Here is a 14,088-nt window from a genome sequence, read left to right as displayed (position 1 = left end):
ACCAGAGGCAAGAAACACAAGTCAGTGGTTCCTGGTAAAATTGAAAGGACCAGGGTTTGTGAGTTTAAGTAAACAAAGAAATGAGCAGATACAAAGTGAGCTGTTACAAGGTCATTGCCAGCTATGGGTATTCTGTTACACATTCTAGAGAGAGCAAGAAGGGGGACCATCACAGTGCAGACTGGGGATTGCACAGGACCTGAGCGTAGCACGTCCTGACATAGAACTCCTTCCTTTGGTGCTTTGGGAACTTGCCTTTTCCCACTCTCACTTCTGTGGTTCAAGCAGGGCTGACCCCAGCCTTCAGCTACGTGCTGCAGGCACGTGCAGCGGCTAAACCACTCTCAGCCGGCTGGGCCAGCCTTGAGATCCCAGCTGGGACCTCAGGACAAGAGGCACTCCGTCTGCACAGGCTGTAATCCTGAACTGCCAAAGAACACTACTTGGAACAATCTTACTGAGAAAAGGGCCATCAAACTCCTCTTTTCCCTCAAACCAAGTTCACCCTTCTAGAGAGAGCCCAAGAGGCATCTGGGAGAGTCAGACAGAATTCGACACCGGTACGACTTGCAGACAGTCATGTCTGTTATCACCTTACCTTCGTGTGGCAGGAGGGCACTTTTGAAACTTCCAAATCCTTGTAGGAACACTTCTGGTCCAGGAAAGGTAGAAGCAGCAAGTCTGAGGTGTCAGGATGAGGTAGGAGGCAGATGGGCCCCTGGGCAGAGCAGCTGGAGCTTGTCAAGCAGGGTAAATTGGAGCTTTGTTTTCCCTGGACACTCCAAGGGCAAAGTTAGTGGCAGGAGCTGAGCCCTGCTGAGTAAAGAGATAAGACGGCCACGTCTATCACTCCTGAGGTCAGGGAAACCTCCCCAGTGGCACATGCACAGGAAGGCTCCTCGGGGGTCAAAAAGGGAGGGGGCGCCACCCCATAATAAGTGTTGTCAAACCTCCCACAGGCCTCTGTGTTGGAATCCATCTTGGCAAAAAGATGCGCATGCATATTGGGAGGGTCCTAGGGCAGGTCAGGTGTGGAAAAGAAACGAGATAATTGGTCAAAGGTAAACAATGACGCGGAAGAACTGCCCTGTATAAATGATTTAACTGCCTCTTTGCTGCACTCCTCCTCGTTAGGGAGGACGCCCACACTCTTTCACTCTAGGTGTGTATCTCTGCTTCTGTCTTAAATAAACTGTTTCTCTGTGTGCTCTCCCACTTGTTGTTCTGCGTCTTCAATAATAAACTTTGTACCGGATTTTACAATTATTGCCTCTTTGAGAAATTCATTTTTCAAACGGGGCAAGAGCCAGGGGAACTTTGCTTCTAGCCTCTCGTCCCGGGTGCTCTAGCGGCTAGGATTCCTGGTTTTCATCCAGGCTACCCAGGTCCAATTCCTGGGCAGGGAACTAAGGTTTCACTTCAAGCCACCACTCACTGCTGTCTCTCCCAGAACAAGGAGAGGAATCAGGGCAAGTAAGTAGTCAGCCCTTCCCTGAGACACAGGATGGGATTTCTGACAAGTAAACTCTTTACTGCATCGAGGATGTCACTAACCCTTGTATGAGGGAGAGGGAAAGGAAGCACTGACAGATATTTCAAAGAAGCAAATGGTAGAAGCTCAGTCAGTCAAGCGTGGGGAAAAGGCACATAAAATCAGGGAGGTACTTTATCCTGATTTTTCTCAACTCAAGCAGAGCATGCTCAGAGAGCCACACTTGATTCCACAATTCTCTGCATCTATGACCAGCCTGGCAGCCTCATCCATGTCCTTAGCCGAATGCTGCCGGGACCTGCCACTTCCCCCGCTTCACGGCCCCATCCAGATGCGTCTGCGTTCGCCTTTACCTAGTCTCACCTCTGCTTCCACAGCAGCATACTCTGCGGCCCACGGTTCTCAGCTGGACTGGCACTGAGGATACGGCAGCGTGGCTTTCCTGGACAACTGGGGCTCTCCCTCCACCAACCATGTGGGACGGCTGCTGCTTCAGTGGCCATGCTCCTGGCTCCTATCCTACAGTGCTGTGCTTGGATTATTTCACCGAGAAACAGATGACACCTGTGTCAAAAAAAATACAAATAAATTTTGCCCAGTGACAGCTGGCTGGGGTGCTAACAGACTGTTTACATCTAACCTTGTGTCCCTAAGACAAAACTGACTGCCACTATCAGAACATGGTTTGAATTATATTCGTCCAATCCTAGGAGGGACTCCAGGGGCCGTAGAACCTGACAATAGTGTGGCTGGTTGCAATGCTCTGTGTAGGACATTCTTTCCCATCTGCTGAGGTTTTTTTCCCTGAGAAGGCCAGATCTGATGGTATAGGTTGAGATGGGTTCTTCCTTGGGCACACAACAGGCCCCCGGGGATGCAATGCAAAGGTGGCAGAATTGCGGGAAGAGGAGGCTCACCTGCAAAAGTTGCAGAAGTGCAATTTGGAAGAGACTACCAGTTTTTCCACTTATTAAAAAGTCTGATTTTTAACAGCACATTGCACCCAGCTAAAAGACCACTTTCCCAGCCCTCTTTGCAGGTAGGTGTGGTCATGTGACTAAGTTCCTGTCAGTGAGTTATTAGCAGAAGTGTTGTGTGGGACTTCTAAGAAGTCTGCTAAATTGAGAAGGAGTGAATGCTTCTTCTTCTCTTCCTCTATTCTGTTGCCAGGAACATAGATGTGATGGCTGGAGTTCCAGGTTTCATATTTGACCACGAGGACTCAGGCCACCTAGGACTGGAAGAACAGAGGGCTAGAGTGCTCCAAAGTATTCCTGGGGCTGCCAAGCACAATCCTCGATTACATACCTTCAGGCTGCTTTTATGTGACAGAGAAATATAATTCTATCTTATTTACACCACTATTAATTACCTAGGGTTGTTACATTATGTGCAATAGAATCCAGTCCTAACTGATTGAAGTCTCAGCATATATCAACTTTACAGCAAACTAAAATTTTGATCTTCAGTTTTTGATGACTTTTTTTGATGACATTTAAAATTCCATTTTCAAAATGGAATTAGAATAATTTAGGAGGCAAAGGAGAGCAGCAATATCACAAAAGCAACCATTTATTTGACCTTATTCCTCCCTTTTGTTCTTCTCCATCCATCATCTGTTTTCCTTCCAACATTTATGTTGGTTAATATCCCTCTCTAAGTGGTAGAAGTTGGAATAGTGGGTATCTCGGGGGTGGGAGGGTTGCTGACTGAGGTGGGCATGAGGGGACTTGTAAAGGTGCTGAAAATGGTCTCTATCTTCATCCAGTCAAGTGGTCACGCAAATGTATATATATGTTAAAAGTCACCAGCTTACCCCTAAGATTAGTACTCTTTATTGTGTATATGTTACCCTTCAATCAAAACAATTTCTAAAAACCCTCCCTAAAATTCCACACCTCTTTTTTTTTTTAATTAATTAATTTATTTATTTATGGCTGTGTTGGGTCTTCGTTTCTGTGTGAGGGCTTTCTCTAGTTGCGGCGAGCGGGGGCCACTCTTCATCGCGGTGCGCAAGCCTCTCACTATCGCGGCCTCTCTTGTTGTGGAGAACAGGCTCCAGACGCGCAGGCTCAGTAATTGTGGCTCACGGGCCTAGTTGCTCTGCGGCATGTGGGATCTTCCCAGACCAGGGCTCGAACCCGTGTCCCCTGCATTGGCAGGCAGATTCTCAACCACTGCACCACCAGGGAAGCCCAAATTCCACACCTTTTTATGGCCATGATAGATATTATAGTCTTTGAAGTATTCTTCCTCTCCATATTTGCTATTCCAGATTTATATAATTTTGGTACTCTCGCCTTCTTCCTAACCCAATTTTGTCAGATTGGGAAAGTGCTCAGTTAATAATCATTTTCCCAGATGCCCTTGTAGCCAGGAGTTGTCATGAGATACAGTGCTAGCCAATGAGAACTAGGCAGAAATTGGGCGGGTGGGGCTTCTAGAAAAGCTATAGAGGTCGGAGAGAAGATGGCGGAAGAGTAAGACGCGGAGATCACCTTCCTTCTCACAGATACAGTAGAAATACATCTACACGTGGAACTGCTCCTACAGAACACCCACGGAACGCTGGCAAAAAACGTCAGACCTCCCAAAAGCCGTGTGGACGAAAGGCTCTTGGTGCTCCAGCCAGGCATCAGGGCCGTACCTCTGAGGTGGGAGAGCCAACTTCAGGACACTGGTCCACAAGAGACCTCCCAGCTCCACGTAATACCAAATGGCAAAAATCTCTCAGAGATCTCCATCTCAACATCAAGACCCAGCATCACTCAATGACCAGCAAGCTACAGTGCTGAACACCCTATGCCAAACAACTAGCAAGACAGGAACACAGCCCCATCCATTAGCAGAGAGGCTGCCTAAAATCATAGTAAGTTCACAGACACCCCAAAATACACCACCAGACGTGGACGTGCCCACCAGAAAGACAAGTTCCAGCCTCATCCACCAGAACTCAGGCACTAGTTCCCTCCACCAGGAAGCCTACACAACCCACTGAACCAACCTTAGCCACTGGGGACAGATACCAAAAACAACGGGAACTACGAACCTGCAGCCTGTGAAAAGGAGACCCCAAACACAGTAAGATAAGCAAAATGAGACGACAGAAAAACACACAGCAGATGAAGGAGCAGGGTCAAAACACACCAGACTTAACAAATGAAGAGGAAATAGGTAGTCTACCTGAAAAAGAATTCAGAATAATGATAGTAAGGATGATCCAAAATCTTGGAAACAGAATAGACAAAATGCAAGAAACATTTAACAAGGACGTAGAAGAACTAAAGAGGAACCAAGCAATGATGAAAAACACAATAAATGAAATTAAAAATACTCTAGATGGGATCAATAGCAGAATAACTGAGGCAGAAGAAAGGATAAGTGACCTGGAAGATAATATGGTGGAAATAACTACTGCAGAGCAGGATAAAGAAAAAAGAATGAAAAGAACTGAGGACAGTCTCAGAGACCTCTGGGACAACATTAAACGCACCAACATTCGAATTATAGGGGTCCCAGAAGAAGAAGAGAAAAAGAAAGGGACTGAGAAAATATTTGAAGAGATTATAGTTGAAAACTTCCCTAATATGGGAAAGGAAATAGTTAATCAAGTCCTGGAAGCACAGAGAGTCCCATACAGGATAAACCCAAGGAGAAACACGCCAAGACACATATTAATCAAACTGTCAAAAATTAAATATAAGGAAAACATATTAAAGGCAGCAAGGGAAAAACAACAAATAACACACAAGGGAATCCCCATAAGGTTAACATCTGATCTTTCAGCAGAAACTCTGCAAGCCAGAAGGGAGTGGCAGGATATACTTAAAGTGATGAAGGAGAAAAACCTACAACGAAGATTACTCTACCCAGCATGGATCTCATTCAGATGTGATGGAGAAATTAAAACCTTTACAGACAAGCAAAAGCTGAGAGAGTTCAGCACCACCAAACCAGCTTTACAACAAATGCTAAAGGAACTTCTCTAGGCAAGAAACACAAGGGAAGGAAAACACCTACAATAACAAACCCAAAACATTTAAGAAAATGGGAATAGGAACATACATATCGATAATTACCTTGAATGTAAATGGATTAAATGCTCCCACCAAAAGACACAGGCTGGCTGAATGGATACAAAAACAAGACCCATATATATGCTGTCTACAAGAGACCCACTTCAGACCTAGAGACACATACAGACTGAAAGTGAGGGGATGGAAAAAGATATTCCATGCAAATGGAAATCAAAAGAAAGCTGGAGTAGCAATTCTCATATCAGACAAAATAGACTTTAAAATAAAGACTATTACAAGAGACAAAGAAGGACACTATATAATGATCAAGGGATCGATCCAAGAGGAAGGTATAACAATTGTAAATATTTATGCACCCAACATAGGAGCACCTCAATACATAAGGCAAATACTAACAGCCATAAAAGGGGAAATCGACAGTAACACAATCATAGTAGGGGACTTTAACACCCCACTTTCACCAATGGACAGATCATCCAAAATGAAAATAAATAAGGAAACACAAGCTTTAAATGATACATTAAACAAGATGGACTTAATTGATATTTATAGGACATTCCACCCAAAAACAACAGAATACACATTTTTCTCAAGTGCTCATGGAACATTCTCCAGGATAGATCATATCTTGGGTCACAAATCAAGCCTTGGTAAATTTAAGAAAATTGAAATCGTATCAAGTATCTTTTCCGACCACAATGCTATGAGACTAGATATCAATTACAGGAAAAGATCTGTAAAAAATACAAACACATGGAGGCTACACAATACACTACTTAATAACGAAGTGATCACTGAAGAAATCAAAGGGGAAATCAAAAAATACCTAGAAACGAATGACAATGGAGATACGACGACCCAAACCTATGGGACGCAGCAAAAGCAGTGCTAAGAGGGAAGTTTATAGCAATACAAGCCTACCTCAAGAAACAGGAAACATCTCGAATAAACAACCTAACCTTGCACCTAAAGCAATTACAGAAAGAAGAACAAAAAAAACCCCAAAGCCAGCAGAAGGAAAGAAATCATAAAGATCAGGTCAGAAATAAATGAAAAAGAAATGAAGGAAACAATAGCAAAAATCAATGAAACTAAAAGCTGGTTCTTTGAGAAGATAAACAAAATTGATAAACCGTTAGCCAGACTCATCAAGAGAAAAAGGGAGAAGACTCAAATCAATAGAATTAGAAATGAAAAAGGAGAAGTAACCACTGACACTGCAGAAATACAAAAGATCATGAGAGATTACTACAAGCAACTCTATGCCAATAAAATGGACAACCTGGAAGAAATGGACAGATTCTTAGAAATGCACAAACTGCTGAGACTGAACCAGGAAGAAATAGAAAATATGAACAGACCAATCACAAGCACTGAAATTGAAACTGTGATTAAAAACCTTCCAACAAACAAAAGCCCAGGACCAGATGGCTTCACAGGCGAATTCTATCAAACATTTAGAGAAGAGCTAACACCTATCCTTCTCAAACTCTTCCAAAATATTGCAGAGGGAGGAACACTCCCAAACTCATTCTACGAGGCCACCATCACCCTGATACCAAAACCAGACAAAGATGTCACAAAGAAAGAAAACTACAGGCCAACATCACTGATGAACATAGATGCAAAAATCCTCAACAAAATACTAGCAAACAGAATCCAACAGCACATTAAAAGGATCATACACCATGATCAAGTGGGGTTTATCCCAGGAATGCAAGGATTCTTCAACATACGCAAATCAATCAATGTGATACACCATATTAACAAATTGAAGGAGAAAAACCATATGATCATCTCAATAGATGCAGAGAAAGCTTTCGACAAAATTCAACACCCATTTATGATAAAAGCCCTGCAGAAAGTAGGCATAGAGGGAACTTTCCTCAACATAATAAAGGCCATATATGACAAACCCACAGCCAACATTGTCCTCAATGGTGAAAAACTGAAACCATTTCCACTAAGATCAGGAACAAGACAAGGTTGCCCACTCTCACCACTATTATTCAACATAGTTTTGGAAGTGTTAGCCACAGCAATCAGAGAAGACAAAGAAATAAAAGGAATCCAAATCGGAAAAGAAGAAGTAAAGCTGTCACTCTTTGCAGATGACATGATACTATACATAGAGAATCCTAAAGATGCTACCAGAAAACTCCTAGAGCTAATCAATGAATTTGGTAAAGTAGCAGGATACAAAATTAATGAACAGAAATCTCTTGCATTTCTATACACTAATGACGAAAGATCTGAAAGTGAAATTAAGAAAACACTCCCGTTTACCATTGCAACAAAAAGAATAAAATATCTAGGAATAAACCTACCTAAGGAGACAAAAGACCTGTATGCAGAAAATTATAAGACACTGATGAAAGAAATTAAAGATGATACAAATAGATGGCGAGATATACCATGTTCCTGGATTGGAAGAATCAACATTGTGAAAATGACTCTACTACCCAAAGCAATCTACAGATTCAATGCAATCCCTATCAAACTACCACTGGCATTTTTCACAGAACTAGAACAAAAAATTTCACAATTTGTATGGAAACACAAAAGACCCCGAATAGCCAAAGCAATCTTGAGAATGAACGAAAAATAGAGCTGGGGGAATCAGGCTCCCTGACTTCAGACTATATTACAAAGCTTCAGTAATCAAGACAGTTTGGTACTGGCACAAAAACAGAAATATAGATCAATGGAACAGGATAGAAAGCCCAGAGATAAACCCACACACATATGGTCACCTTATCTTTGATAAAGGAGGCAAGCATATACAGTGGAGAAAAGACAGCCTCTTCAATAAGTGGTGCTGGGAAAATTGGACAGGTACATGTAAAAGTATGAAATTAGAACACTCCCTGACACCATGCACAAAAATAAACTCAAAATGGATTAAAGACCTAAGTGTAAGGGCAGACACTATCAAACTCTTAGAGGAAAACATAGGCAGAACACTCTATGACATACATCACAGCAAGATTCTTTTTGACCCAGCTCCCAGAGAAATGGAAATAAGAACACAAATAAACAAATGGGACCTAATGAAACTTAAAAGCTTTTGCACAGCAAAGGAAACCATCAACAAGACCAAAAGACAACCATCAGAATGGGAGAAAATATTTGCAAATGAAGCAACTGACAAAGGATCAATCTCCAAGATTTACAAGCAGCTCATGCAGCTCAATAACAAAAAAACGAACAACCCAATCCAAAAATGGGCAGAAGACCTAAATAGACATTTCTCCAAAGAAGATATACAGATGGCCTACAGACACATGAAAGAATGCTCAACATCATTAATCATTAGAGAAATGCAAATCAAAACTACAATGAGATATCATCTCACACCGGTCAGAATGGCCATCATCAAAAAATCTAGAAACAATAAATGCTGGAGAGGGTGTGGAGGAAAGGGAACACTCTTGCAGTGTTGGTGGGAATGTAAATTGATACAGCCACTATGGAGAACAGTATGGAGGTTCCTTAAAAAACTACAAATAGAACTACCATACGACCCAGCAATCCCACTACTGGGCATATACCCTGAGAAAACCATAGGTCAAAAAGAGTCATGTACCAAAATGTTCATTGCAGCTCTATTTACAATAGCCAGGACATGGAAGCAACCTAAATGTCCATCGACAGATGAATGGATAAAGAAGATGTGGCACATATATACAATGGAATATTACTCAGCCATAAAAAGAAATGAAATGGAGGTATTTGTAATGAGGTGGATGGAGTTAGAGTCTGTCATACAGAGTGAAGTAAGTCAGAAAGAGAAAAACAAATACAGTATGCTAACACATATATACGGAATCTAAGGAAAAAAAAAAAAAAATGGCCATGAAGAACCTAGTGGCAAGACGGGAATAAAGACACAGACCTACTAGAGAATGGACTTGAGGATATGGGGAGGGGGTGGGGTGAGATGTGACAGGGTAAGAGAGCGTCATGGACATATATACACTACCAAATGTAAAATAGATAACTAGTGGGAAGCAGCCGCATAGCACAGGGAGATCAGCTCGGTGCTTTGTGACCACCTAGAGGGGTGGGATGGGGAGGGTGGGAGGGAGGGAGATGCAAGAGGGAAGAGAAATGGGAACATATTGTATATGTATAACTGATTCACTTTGGTATAAAGCAGAAGCTAACACACCATTGTAAGGCAATTATACTTCAATAAAGATGTTTAAAAAAAAAAAAAAGAAAAGCTATAATTTTCCTGATTCAAAAAGGGGTAGATTGGGTGATCATGATGTGCAGGTTCGTTAGCTGTAACAAACGTACCACTCTGGTGGGGAATGTCGACAGCGGGGGAAACTATGCGTGTGCGGGGCATGTGGGAAATCTCTGTACCCTCTGCTCAATTTTGCTGTGAACCTAAAACTATTGTACAAAATAAAGTCTATTTAAAAATAAGTTTTGAGAGGGATAGATCTGTCTCTCGTGTGTCTTTTGCCCTCTGTCCCGTCCCCCGCCTTGTTTTTCTGCTCGGAATATAGATGCTTCTGAAGATTATGAAGCAGAAAGCCAAAATCTAGGGATGGTGGAACAGAAAAGCTAGAAGGAGCGTGTGTATTTGAGGGTTGCTCCTGAGCAGCTGCGCCAGCCTTGATTCCCTATTTCCTTCGTGTCACATGAGAAAAAGAAAGCTCTATGTGTTTAAGTCTCTGTTAGTTGGCATTCCGGGCACATTTGACAGTCCCCAACTAAGATACAAGCTTTTTAGCTTTATGCACGGTGGCAAAGACTTCTTGAGACAGAAGGGGACTCTCAGGTGCTAATTCACTGTGGCTTCGTGCTGTGGTATCACAAGGGCCCAAGGCAAAAAAAAAAAAAAAAAAAAAAAAGGAGGACCCTGAAGATGCCTGCTAAACTGAGAAGACTTCATTTGCATGGTCCCTTCCTACCTTCTCTTGATAAGTATTCACTGCTCACTATGGGACCTGAATTCTTCTAACGATGAAAGGAGCTGGCAGAGGATGACTCAACATGCAGAGGACCTTGGTTCATATAAACTTTTCTGAGAGCCAGTAGTAAAGTACTATATCAACTACATCGCTGTTTCTCAATCTATTTTTAACCAACTCCCACTTTTGATCAACACAAACTGTACTATCTATAGACTGCATTAAGAAAACCGGGCTTTCCCCTCTCCTGGGAAATGCCACATGTCCTATCATTCCCCCTGCCCGCCCCCGAGGGTTCCTGCTACTCTCCCCACCCCCCTTGAGAATCAGCAGTCTAACTTAAGTTTCCTAAGATTCTGCAAACTGGAGTCACCCTGGTAAACTCCAGTGATGCCACAACTAGTAGAGGAAGATGACTTGCATATGTGACAGAAGCAGGTTAAGGGAAGAAAGCAGAGGGAAGGCTGGGCTGAGGAAAGGAACACAGAGCATTCAGTTTTGCCCTGAGTTGGCTCAGCTTTTGCAGGATCAACCAGCAACTGACTGCAAGCACTTCTAGCTTTACTAAGAGAATCTGTCCCACTTCTACTTCCAAAGGCTCTCCTGCCTCTCCTTTTTTACTCAGGGTCAACACTGAAGGGCAATCCAAGGCCAGAGACCTTCTGCTCTTTTCCAAGGGTAGCATGAGCCCATGAAAGCTACCCAGTGGTCTGGGCTGGAAGCTGTGGGTGGCCAAGGGGACCGGGAGTGGGGGACTTGCTCTGAAGGTCAGCTCTTCAGGGACAGCAGTGGAGAAGAGGGATCAGGCAGGAAAGAAAAGGTCAAACAACCTCTTCAAGATGCCAGGAATAAAGGAACAGCCTTTTCCCAAGTTCTTATTTCTATTTCACAATTTAAATCCAGGACCTTGCTCATAAATGCTAAATGACACAGCAAATTTAGTAGAGAGCAACAGTAAATGGTGTCTCCCCTCTATTCCCTGTGTACCCAAAATATTTAGAGACAGGGAGGGACCAATGAAAGATCACAACATCTGGGATCTGAGGTTACAGCAGGAACGAGAACATGTGAAAGGCTGAGAGATGCCTGTGGACCCTAGGAAACTAGGGATGAAGGTCATTCCTTCATGGTTTCAGGGAAAGAGCGAGGGCCACTGGCAGGAAGGCTGGAGACCATGCAGACATTCCCTGTTGGATGCAGATGACACGACCTTACACCCTTGCCTGCGCCCTTGTGTCCTCCTGTGTGGGATTTACAGGACTCCTGGGGGATGCCAGGGAAATTGGTTCTAACCTGGACCCTCCCAGTACAGTGCGGAGTACAGCGCAGTGGTGACCACTGTGGACCCCAGGGCCAGACTGCCTGGGTCCCAAGTTTAGAATTCAGCTCTTCTTTTTACCAGCTGTGTGACTTCAGGCAAATTACTGAACTTCTTTATATCTCAGTTTTCTCATCTGTAAAATGGGGATGAGTATGCCAACCTCACAGAAGCGTTGAAAGATTAAATGAGTTCGTCTTTGCAAAACTCTTAGCGCAGTGCCTGGTACATAGTATCATTTGAATGGGCAGTAAATGTTGGCTCGTGTACTGGTTTCCTATGTCTGCTGTAACAGATTGTCACAAACTGGGTGGCTTAACAGAAATTTATTCCCTCACAGTTCTGGAGGCTAAAAGTCCAAAACGAGTATCACTGGGTTGAGGAAAACATATTCTCCGCCCCCTCCAGCTCCTGGGGGCTGCTGACATTCCTTGGCTTATGGCCACATTGCTCCAATCTCTACCTCTGTGATCACACTGCCTTCTCCTCTTCTGTCTGAAATCTCCTTGTGCCTCCTTCTTATAAGAACATTGGTGATGTTTAAGGCCCACCCAGGTGATCTAGGATAATCTCTCTGTCATAATACTCTTAATCACACCTGTAAAATCCTTTTTTTTTTTTTTTTTTTTTTTTTTTTGCCATGTAATGTAACATTCACAGGTTCCAGGGATTAGGATGTGGTTATCTCTTGAAGGGACCATTATTCCACCACCACAGCTGGTATAATTATTAGCCAAGAGTCCAGTCTGATAACAGTAAGCAGGTGGACAGAAAGTGAAGGAGGGAGAGGTCTCTGCAGAGGAAGGTTGGGGTATGGTTACCAGCAGTGCATGGCAAAAACCCATGATGCCCACTACAGAGGCCAACAGAGACAGGGTCTGAAGGGTACTCCTAAGATGCTAGTCCTGACCTGCTCCTTCTTATTTCTCTTCTTCAGTACTGCACCAGCACTGGAGATGGCTGCAGAGTTAGAAGACACCACTATTGGGATGACAGAGAAAGCCTGGACAAGTGATGGCTAAAACAAGAGAATGCAAGTGGGGAAGGGCATAAACTGTCACCTTCATACTATCATAAGGCCACTTCAGGGGCTCAAAAAGCGTAATACGCACATGCAAGTAGGCTGAACTGCACTGGCATAAGGGAGCAACAAAATCTAAAGTCCATTTGGATGTACTGGTCTAGAATCATCTTCCTTCTAATTCCCCAGGAGAGTTCCACTCTCTCTGACATTCTGAAGTTCTTCATTTACTGTTATTTATTTAAAGTTATGTACCCCAAATCCCAACAGATCCTCTCTACCTCCACTGCTACATTCTCCTGAATCCATGCCGTCATCAACCATCCCTAGATGACTGCAGCGTACGTCTATTTGATCGCTCCGCTTCCAACTTCATTCCCCTGAAGGCCATTCTTCACACAGAGCTGGCGTGAGCTTCGCAACTCTCAACCCGTCCCTCTCCTCTTATGGCCCGTAAGTGACTTCCCACAGCTTATGAATGGAATCTCAGCTCCTTTCTGTGATCAGTAAGGCCCTGCGTGGTCTCGCCCTGGCTCACCATGCTCCAATCACACTGGCATTTCTGTTCCCCCCACGTGCAAAGGTACTTGCTGCCTGGCACTTGCTGCTTCTTCCACCCAGACCACTCTTCTTCCGGAACCTGACACAGTCCCTTCACCAAATTCAGCTCAACCTCTCAGATGTCAGTCCAGCTCAACAGTACCTCTCTGACCCCCGCCACACCATGGCCACTCTCCCTGTCATCACTCTGCTTCATTTCCTTCATAATGTCTGTCACTGCGTAATCACTCCTCTGTTCCTATTTGCTTGTGATTGTTTATCTCCCTCCACTAGAATGTAACCGCCCTCTATGAGGGTGAGGCCACGCCTATTTTTTTGACCCCAATATCCCTGGTGCTTGTCACAGATCCCACCACATCCTAGGGAGTAGATACATGTTTGTTGAATGAATGCGTGAAACGACAGCCCTTTACTTATTGTTAGTGCTGCTACTGGTGAAATCCTGCATTCCCTTTAACTTTTGAATATTTTATATCTACATCTTCCTCATCTTTCCTAAGCAAGATCTATATAATAAAGTACACTAACCTGAATTATCAATATTGACCATGAGGAAGGATCCCTGTGGCTTCCAGCAAAAGTACTGGGAGTGCCTTAATCTACAAGAGAGTGCCCAAGTGATTACTGGCTGGGATTTCTTACCATGGTCCCAGAAGAAGATAAATTGAGGCATCTGAGGACAAATATCTCTGAGCTTTTGAAAATGACTTCTCTCTATTCCAGTTCTTCCACTT

The 14,088-nt window shown here is 43.5% G+C and overlaps 1 long non-coding RNA gene across 1 annotated transcript; it reads right to left on the bottom strand.

Annotated features, from left to right (window-relative positions):
* Positions 1-605: 605 nt before the first annotated feature.
* On the bottom strand, positions 606-2,050 carry LOC118885024. The gene is made up of 3 exons (XR_005017431.1): positions 1,856-2,050; positions 951-1,015; positions 606-816 (listed from the first exon to the last, which is right to left on the bottom strand). It is a non-coding gene; the product is annotated as an uncharacterized LOC118885024 (long non-coding RNA).
* Between the last annotated feature and the right edge of the window lie 12,038 nt (positions 2,051-14,088).

This window comes from Balaenoptera musculus, chromosome 19 (genome assembly GCF_009873245.2).
Source record: "Balaenoptera musculus isolate JJ_BM4_2016_0621 chromosome 19, mBalMus1.pri.v3, whole genome shotgun sequence".
Classification (NCBI taxonomy): Eukaryota; Metazoa; Chordata; class Mammalia; order Artiodactyla; family Balaenopteridae; genus Balaenoptera; species Balaenoptera musculus.
Note: the sequence above shows the minus strand (reverse complement) of the source record. Positions and strands in the feature narration are given on the sequence as shown.